The sequence below is a fragment of the Lucilia cuprina genome, chromosome 6, assembly GCF_022045245.1.
Source record: "Lucilia cuprina isolate Lc7/37 chromosome 6, ASM2204524v1, whole genome shotgun sequence".
Taxonomy (NCBI): domain Eukaryota; kingdom Metazoa; phylum Arthropoda; class Insecta; order Diptera; family Calliphoridae; genus Lucilia; species Lucilia cuprina.
Window position 1 is genome coordinate 26,613,548 of NC_060954.1, and position 8,666 is coordinate 26,622,213.

An 8,666-nucleotide genomic window follows, 5' to 3' on the forward strand; every position below is an offset into this window, starting at 1 on the left:
ATTTAAACAAAGTTTGACATTAATTCTACACCACGGCGAAAAATGAACATAGTAGCAAAAAACGATCAGCTGTTCTGATAACACTACCTTATAATTAATATATCTTGTTTATAAACTAGACTCATTTGAACAGCTGACTATTTTTATTAAACTTGCTATTTGTGGACTTACTTGTCAAAAATGTTTATGTTGCCATATTTGTTTTCATTTTAACGCTGGCTTTTGTACAAATTTCTGAGTAATTTGTAGTTTTTAATGTGAAAAGGTGTATTTTAAGTGTATAATATTTCTAAAAATGTTCTAATTTTTAAAAAATAAAGAAAATTTTGTGACTTTTAATATAAATCATATTTTTGGAAAGTACAACAATAATGCCATATTTTCCATTAATTATTGGTTCATTTTTGTAAACAAATTTTGACAAGTTAGTATTTCGAACGAAAACAAATTGCCTGTGGTTTTTGTAGACGTTTGTTGTACAACAACTCGTGTCGCTAATTTATTAATTTACTTTGGTTAATATAAAATATAAACCAATATTATTTAATATGTTAACATGTAATAGAAAAAATATTTTTCCTAAATAACATATTTGTATACATACCATTTATGCCATTATTTAAATAAAATGATATTTGTTTACGAGATGCTTGGTACTTTTAGATTTTTACATAACTAATTCAAAATATTAACGAAGTTTATCTCCGCTTAACGGAAATTTTTTAATTTAAAAATGTAATCAATAACAAACTTTGACAGCTACGTAAACCAGTCGAACTAAGAAAGTAATTATCAGCTGATTGAATAACAATGCGAATTCATAACATACGTCCAGATACCAGAGAATAAAATCTTTTTTTTGGTTATTAATTGGCAACAACACTGGGGAAAAATAAATTGCTTAAACCTGGTTCACACTGGAAAACTTTTGATGAGAAACTTTTGATTTTGTGTGTGAGCGAAAGAGATAATATTCTCTCTCTCACACACAAAAATCAAAAGTTTCCTAGTGTGAACCAGGTCTTATATAATAGTCTTGGAACTATAGTTGCTTGGTAAATTGGCTTCCTCCAAGATGGTCAGTAAAATCGTTGCTGGTAAACTCCTTGGAATATGGTAGAAGTAGATCCTTGGAAAATTGTCTTCTTGTCAGTACAATTTTTGCTCGTATATTACAGAGATTCTAAGAAGTGTCGAGTACTCCTTGGAATATGGTTTAAAAAAATCTTCCGTGCAAAATATTTACCGACTAATATACGAAGTATATATTTCTTTTTGGTTTGGGAAATCTAGTTCAAATCAAATAGATTTGGCTCGAAATCTCATAAGTACTAGATTTCATAGTACACTATATATTTTTTGACATTAAAGAAGTTTTAATTATTTTTCATATTTTGTTTGATATAAAATATAAGAAAAATATGAGATATACATATTTCATTTAAATAATTGAATTTTTTAAATCAACTTTTCATTTTTGTTTTTCTATTATTAAATTTTATCTCTATTAAGAAAACAAACATTTTAACAAACTTTTTTCAGTTTTGATAAACTTTTTTCAGGGTTGCAAAAAATGTACTTTTTCTGCATGCATTATTAATAAACATAAAAAAATGTAAATAAAAGAAAACAAACCAAAACAAAAAACCAATGATTTATTTATTAATTTTGGAAATATTGACATAAACTGAAAAAAATTAATAGTGCACCAAAATTGAATATATTAAACAAAAGGGAATCGAATTTATTTCTCGTCTAAGTACTTTTTATCAGATATCATGACACAGCAAACTTTAAAAAATTTTACAAGACGTGTTTTGCTTAAAAATATATTCCTATAATATTCCTTGATGTAAAATCAATAACACCATCGATCTTCGTATTGTTTTCTCATCCTGGTTATGATCCAACAAACTTTAAGAAATTAAAGGAAAAGATGAAATAGTTTTTACACATAAAAAATATTCAGTGTGCACTATAAAAGCTAATAGTGGTCGATAGGAAATCGAGTAAGGAATCAATCACTATATAAATTTTTTCCCGGAGTGCTATCTAATAGATGTTTTGACGAAAAAAATTTTAATATTCCGTATGCACCAAAATAGTAAATAGTGATCGATAGGGAATCGATATACACAATTTTTCCCGGGGTGCTTTCTAATTTTTTTCTTTTCATCTTTTTTCGACAGACTTGTAAATATGTTAGCACCCTGGGAAAAAATTATACAGGGATCGATTACTTAATCGATTCTTATCGATCACTATTAATTGTTTTGGTGCACATGAAATATTTAATTTTTTTGTTTCCTTATTTCCATTAGATTTGTGAAGTTGTCAAAGTTTGTTGCGTCGCAGCGTCCAATAGAAAGTACTCCGAAAGAAATCGATATTGGGATCGATTCTTTAATCGATCCCTATATCGATCTATTAACTGTTTTGGTGCACACGGAATATTTTAAACATTTTTTGGATAAAAACTTTTTCGTTATTTTTCCATTAGTTTTGTGAAATTGTCAAAGTTTGTTGCATAGCGTCCACTAGAAAGTACTCTTGCTTATTTTTCCATTAGACTTGTGAAATTGTTGCGTCATAGCGTCCAGTAGAAAGTACTTCTGAAAAATCGATATAGGGATCGATTCTTTAGTCGATTCTCTAACGATCTCTATTAACTGTTTTGGTGCACACGGAATATTTTAAAAATTTTTTGTTAAAAACTTTTTTCTTATTTTTCCATTAGATTTGTGAAATTGTCAAAGTTTGTTGCGTCATAGCGTCCAGTAGAAAGTACTCCAGAAAAAATCGATATAGGGATCGATTCTTTAATAGATTCTCTATCGATCACTATTAACTGTTTTGGTGCACACAGAATATTTGAAATTTATTTTGTATAAAAACTTTTTCTTCATTTTTGCCAGATTTTGTTAAGTTGTCAAAGTTTGTTGCGTCATAGCGTCCAGTAGAAAGTACTCCGGAAAAAATCGGTATAGGGATCGATTCTCTATCGACCACTATTAACTGTTTTGGTGCACACGGAATATTTAAAATTTTTTTGTATGAAAACTTATTTCCTTAATTTTCCATTAGATTTGTGAAGGTGTTAAAGTTTGTTGCGTCATAGCGTTCAATAGAAAATACTTCGGAAAAAAATCAATATAGTTACCGATTTCTTAATCGATTCTCTATCGATGACTATTGGCTGTTTTGGTGCACACACAATATTTGTTATTTTTTAAGTATAAAAACTTTTTAATCGGTTTCTCAAAGTTTGTTGCATCACAACAGCCGACATCAAGTACGAAAAAAAATTTAAACGGAGGTCGATTCATGTTTTGATTTGCTATCGATTACATATTTCTGTTTTATTGTACAAAGCATATTTAAATTTTTTTCAACAAACAACTTTATGTTAAATATCTCATACTGTAATCCATTAATTTTCCGATTCCCTATCGATTGGTATAGTTTATTTTGGTGCACAGTCAATATATTTCATTTTATATCAATAAATCAATATTTTACAAATAAATCAATAAGTTTGTTTTCTCTTTGTTTAAGAATTAAGAAAAACCAGAGCTGCATTACTAAAATTTCGAACTAATTTTTTATGGAAAAATCTAGATTAGACTCTAAATCAAATGCTATGTTTTCACTAGCCAGAAAACTTTTAGATTTGCCTGAACCTCTTAGAGGTTTTTCTACTGAACTTACTCGTTTTTATACCCTTCACCTTCGTAGGAAGGGTATATATAAGTTTGTCATTCCGTTTGTAATTTATTATAAAGTATATATATTCTGGATCCTTATAGATAGCGGAGTCGATTAAGCCATGACCGTCTGTCTGTTGAAATCAGTTTTTAGAGGACCCCAGATATCGGCGAGATCCGAAACTTCAATAATTCTGTTAGACATACTTTCGAGAAGATCGCTATTTAAAATCAGCAGACAACTTCTGAAAATTTGATCAAAAAATATTATATTTTTTCAGGCTTTGTTAAATAAGCAACAATAACACTGTATATTAGAAAAAGATGTACACGTGCGTGTATGTTTGAATGCTGTTGGCGTCATTGAGTTGTGTATTTTGCTTTTGTGAATTCTGTTCGTATATTTAGATGTATGTTGGTTTTATTGCGTTGTTTGTTTTGTTTCTGTTTTTCTGTGTTTTTCGTTATGTATGTTTAGATGTCTGTTGGTTTAGATGCCTTGTGTATTTTGTTTTTTATTTCGTTTAGCGTTGTTGTTGTTCATTTTGTTTTGTTTTGGTGTAATATTAATGTAGTCGGGAAAAAATTTTTAAAACTAATATGTTTAAAATATACTATGGTGAAGGGTATATAAGATTCGGCACAGCCGAATATAGCACTCTAACTTGTTTATATTCGAATTTTCATAAAAATTTTGTCATTTTATTATATATATTTATTTTTATATATTTATATATTTTTCAGTATTATTTAGGAAAATCAGAGTTCATTTCTATTTTTACCAGATGTTGAGTAGATTTTTTAAAAATATACTAGTAAAAATATAAAAATATACTAGTAGATTTCCCATACAAACAAAATCTACTTCGTAACTAGATTTCTTTAAAGTCTTCTCAAAATCTAATATTTTTAGTGATGCAACACTGTTTTCCCCAAATAATACTAAAAACACGACGCTGCAACTTCCATAATTGAAAGAATACATTGAATTTCGACGTTTTGCAGTATAGACATAAAAAGTTGACTCTTCGACTTTTAAAATTTGAACGTATCGACTTTCATCTCTATGAAGAAAACAAACTTTTTAACAAACTTTTTTCAACTTTATCAAACTTTTTTTCAGAGTTGCATGGAAAGGTACTTTTTTGTGTATACACGTGGATAAGTAAATAAAAAAAATAAACAAAGAAGAAAAATACATAAAAAACGTAAACAAAAAGATAACAAACCATAACAAACTCATTGATATATTTGTGAAATATTTAAATATCGAAATAAAAATTAAAATCCTCTTTGAGCACTAAATGTGAAATGTGTTATTAATAGCGAATAGAAAAACGAATAGATCTAAGTATTAAGTGTTCTTCAAAGTACTTTCTATGAGATGCTGTGATGTAACAAACTTTGAAGATATTACAAATTTAACAAAGGTGTTTATGCTTAAAAAATTAAAAATGTTCGTTGAGCAGGAAAACTATAATATGTGATCTATAGGGTATTAATAGACAAATCAAACCGTATAAAGATTTTTTTCCTGAGTACTTGCTATTAGCCGGTATAACGTAACAAACTTTGACAAATTTGCAAAATTTAATGAAAAAGTTTTTATACTCAAAAATTTTAAAATATTCGTTGAGCAGCAAAACCAAAATTTGTGATCGATAGGGTATTAATAGACAAATCGAACCGTATAAAGATTTTTTTCCAGAGTACTTACCATAAGACGGTATAACGTAACAAACTTTGACAAATTTGCAAAATTTAATGAAAAAGATTTTATACTCAAAAATTTTAAAATATTCGTTGAGCAGCAAAACTACAACATGTGATCGATAGAGAATCAATAGACAAATCGAACCACGTATAGATTTTATCCCTGAGTACTTTCCATTAGCTGGTGTACCGTAACACCACCCTTATCGATGACATGTTTTAGTTTTGTGGCTCAACAAATATTTTAAAATTTTATAGTATAAAAAGTTTTTCATTAAGTTTGCAAATTTTTCAAAGTTTGTTACGGTACACCGGCTAATGGAAAGTACTCGGGGATAAAATCTATATACGGTTCGATTTGTCTATTGATTTCCTATCGATCACATATTGTACTTTTGCTGCTCAACGAATATTTTAAAATTTTTGAGTATAAAAACTTTTTCACTTAGTTTGCAAATTTTTTAAAGTTTGTTACGGTACACCGGCTAATGGAAAGTACTCAGGGATAAAATCTATACATGGTTCGCTTTGTCTATTGATTCCCTATCGATCACATGTTGTAGTTTGCTGCTCAACGAATATTTTAAAATTTTGTACTATAACAACTTTTTCATCAAATTTGCGAATTTTTCTAAGTTTGTTACGGTACACCGGCTAATGGAAAGTACTCGGGGATAAAATCTATACACGGTTCGATTTGTGTATTGATCCCCTATTGATGACATATTTTAGTTTTGCTGCTCAACGAATATTTTAAAATTTTTTAGTCTAAAAACTTTTTCATTAAATTTTGCAATTTGCCAATTTTCTAAAGTTTGTTATGTTATACCGTCTTATGGAAAGTACTCAGGGATAAAATCTATATACGAATCAATTTGTCTATTGATTCCCTGTCGATGACATATTTTGGTTTTGCTGCTCAACAAATATTTTAAAATTTTTGAGTATAAAAACTTTTTCATTAAATTTGCCAAAGTTTGTTACGTTATACCGTCTTATGGCAAGTACTCAGGAAAAAAATCTATATATGGTTTGATTTGTCTATTGATCCCCTATCGATGCCATATTTTGGTTTTGCTGCTCAACGAATATTTTAAAATTTTTGAGTATAAAAACTTTTTCAATTAAATTTTGAAAATTTGTCAAAGTTTGTTACGTTATACCGTCTTATGGCAAGTACTCAGGAAAAAAATCTATATACGGTTCGATTTGTCTATTGATCTCCTATCGACGACATATTTTGGTTTTGCTGCTCAACGAATATTTTAGTATAAAAACTTTTTCATTAAATTTTGCAAATTTGTCAAAGTTTGTTACGGTACTTGTTACTCAGGAAAAAAATCTTTATACGGTTCAATTTGTCTATTAATACCCTATCGATCACATATTATAGTTTTCCTCCTCAACGAACATTTTTAATTTTTTAAGCATAAACACCTTTGTTATATTTGTAAAATCTTCAAAGTTTGTTACATCACAGCATTTCATAGAAAGTACTTTGAAGAACACTCAATACTTAGATTGATTCGTTTTACGATTCGCTATTAATAACACATTTCAGATTTAGTGCTCAAAGAGGATTTTAATTTTTATTTGGAAATTTAAATATTTCACAAATATATCAATGAGTTTGTTATGGTTTGTTATCTTTTTGTTTACGTTTTTTATGTATTTTCTTCTTTGTTTATATTTTTTATGTACTTATCCACGTGTATACACAAAAAAGTACATTTCCGTGCAACTCTGAAAAAAGTTTACCTAAAATCCCCCTGTTTGTTTTCTTCTTGTACGTTCGACTTTCCATTCTCACAAATACCAAGTTCTATAATGCACATAAAGAAAACAACCCGACGAAAAACAAACCGTAACAGCTGTTTTATCAAAATAAAAATTTTTTTTGGTGTGGTGAGTTATTTTTGTTTACAAATATGTGTTTCTGCACCTGGAAAAGACGCAAAAACTCGTTTTCATTATTTACATTTTCAATATGAGTTTATGCACGTGGAAAAAATTCAAAAAAAAAATGATTTTCATATTTTTGATCAATTAAAATATGTATATAAATGTATAAAGGAACAAATCTGATAAAATATAAATATATTTTGGACTATATCGTTACAGAATGCCTTTTAATAAAAAACATTAAAAAAATGTTACTATAGCCGGATATATAAAATGATATCTAACTGCTATCGGACGATCTTGTGCACGATAAAAACCTATATAGAACTTTAAGTTGGAAGTGTAGAAATCGGAAGACATAAATTTTTTTCCGGATTTCTTCGTTCTAGGGTGTGTACTATAACAACAAACTTTTTTTTACAAAAAATGTTACTATGGCCGTATATATAAAACAAGTATGAAATAATAGTCGGACATTGCCGAACATATGATACCCTACACCAGTCAGTATGTTAAAATATTGATTTTTTTTAAATAAAGCATTTAATTTGTTTTATTGTAGAATATTTTTACTTATTGTTGACAAAAAAGAGAGATTTTGTACAAGAGGGATCATAGGGGAGAATGGGTAAATATGGGCCTATCCTTATAAATTTTAGTAGATGAATTTACGTCTACTCCAAAGTCATTTATGTAGATTTTAATCGTTTTATAAGTAATTATAAGTTAATTTTGACCATCAAGTCATTTTCTGAAGGGGAGTCTGTATGGGCGCTAGGGTCAAATGAGGTCCGATAACAATAAAAATTTGTATTGTCAATTACTGTTCTATAAAACTAATTTTTGCTGATTTTCGTTGACATTATAAAACATTTAACACACTTATGAGCCTAAAGGCCCGATTCGGGGGGTACGGTTGTATTGGGCTAGGAGAAATAATGGACCAATTTCAACCATTTTCAATAGCAATCGAACCTTAAACCAGTAAAAGAGTATGTGCCAAATTTCATCAAATTATATTGAAAATTGCGACCTGCAGCGTGCGCACAAGGTTTACATGGACACGCAGACAGACAGACGGACGGACATAGCTAAATCGACTCAGAAAGTGATTCTGAGGCGATTGGTATACTTTAAGGTGGGTCTAGGACCAATATTTTTGGGTGTTAAAAACTTCATTACAAACGCATAATACCCTCCTCACAATAGTGGTGTAGGGTATAATGATATATAACTGCTATCGGACGATCTTGTGCACGATAAAAACCTATATAGAACTTTAAGTTGGAAGTGTGGAAATCGGATGGCATACATTTTTTCCGGATTTCATCGTTTAAAGGTGTGTAC

General features: G+C 28.9%; 1 pseudogene; it reads left to right on the plus strand.

Moving 5' to 3' along the window:
- Window positions 1–2,745, plus strand: part of LOC124420596 — a 9,483-nt pseudogene extending 6,738 nt beyond the window's left edge.
- Window positions 2,746–8,666: the final 5,921 nt, after the last annotated feature.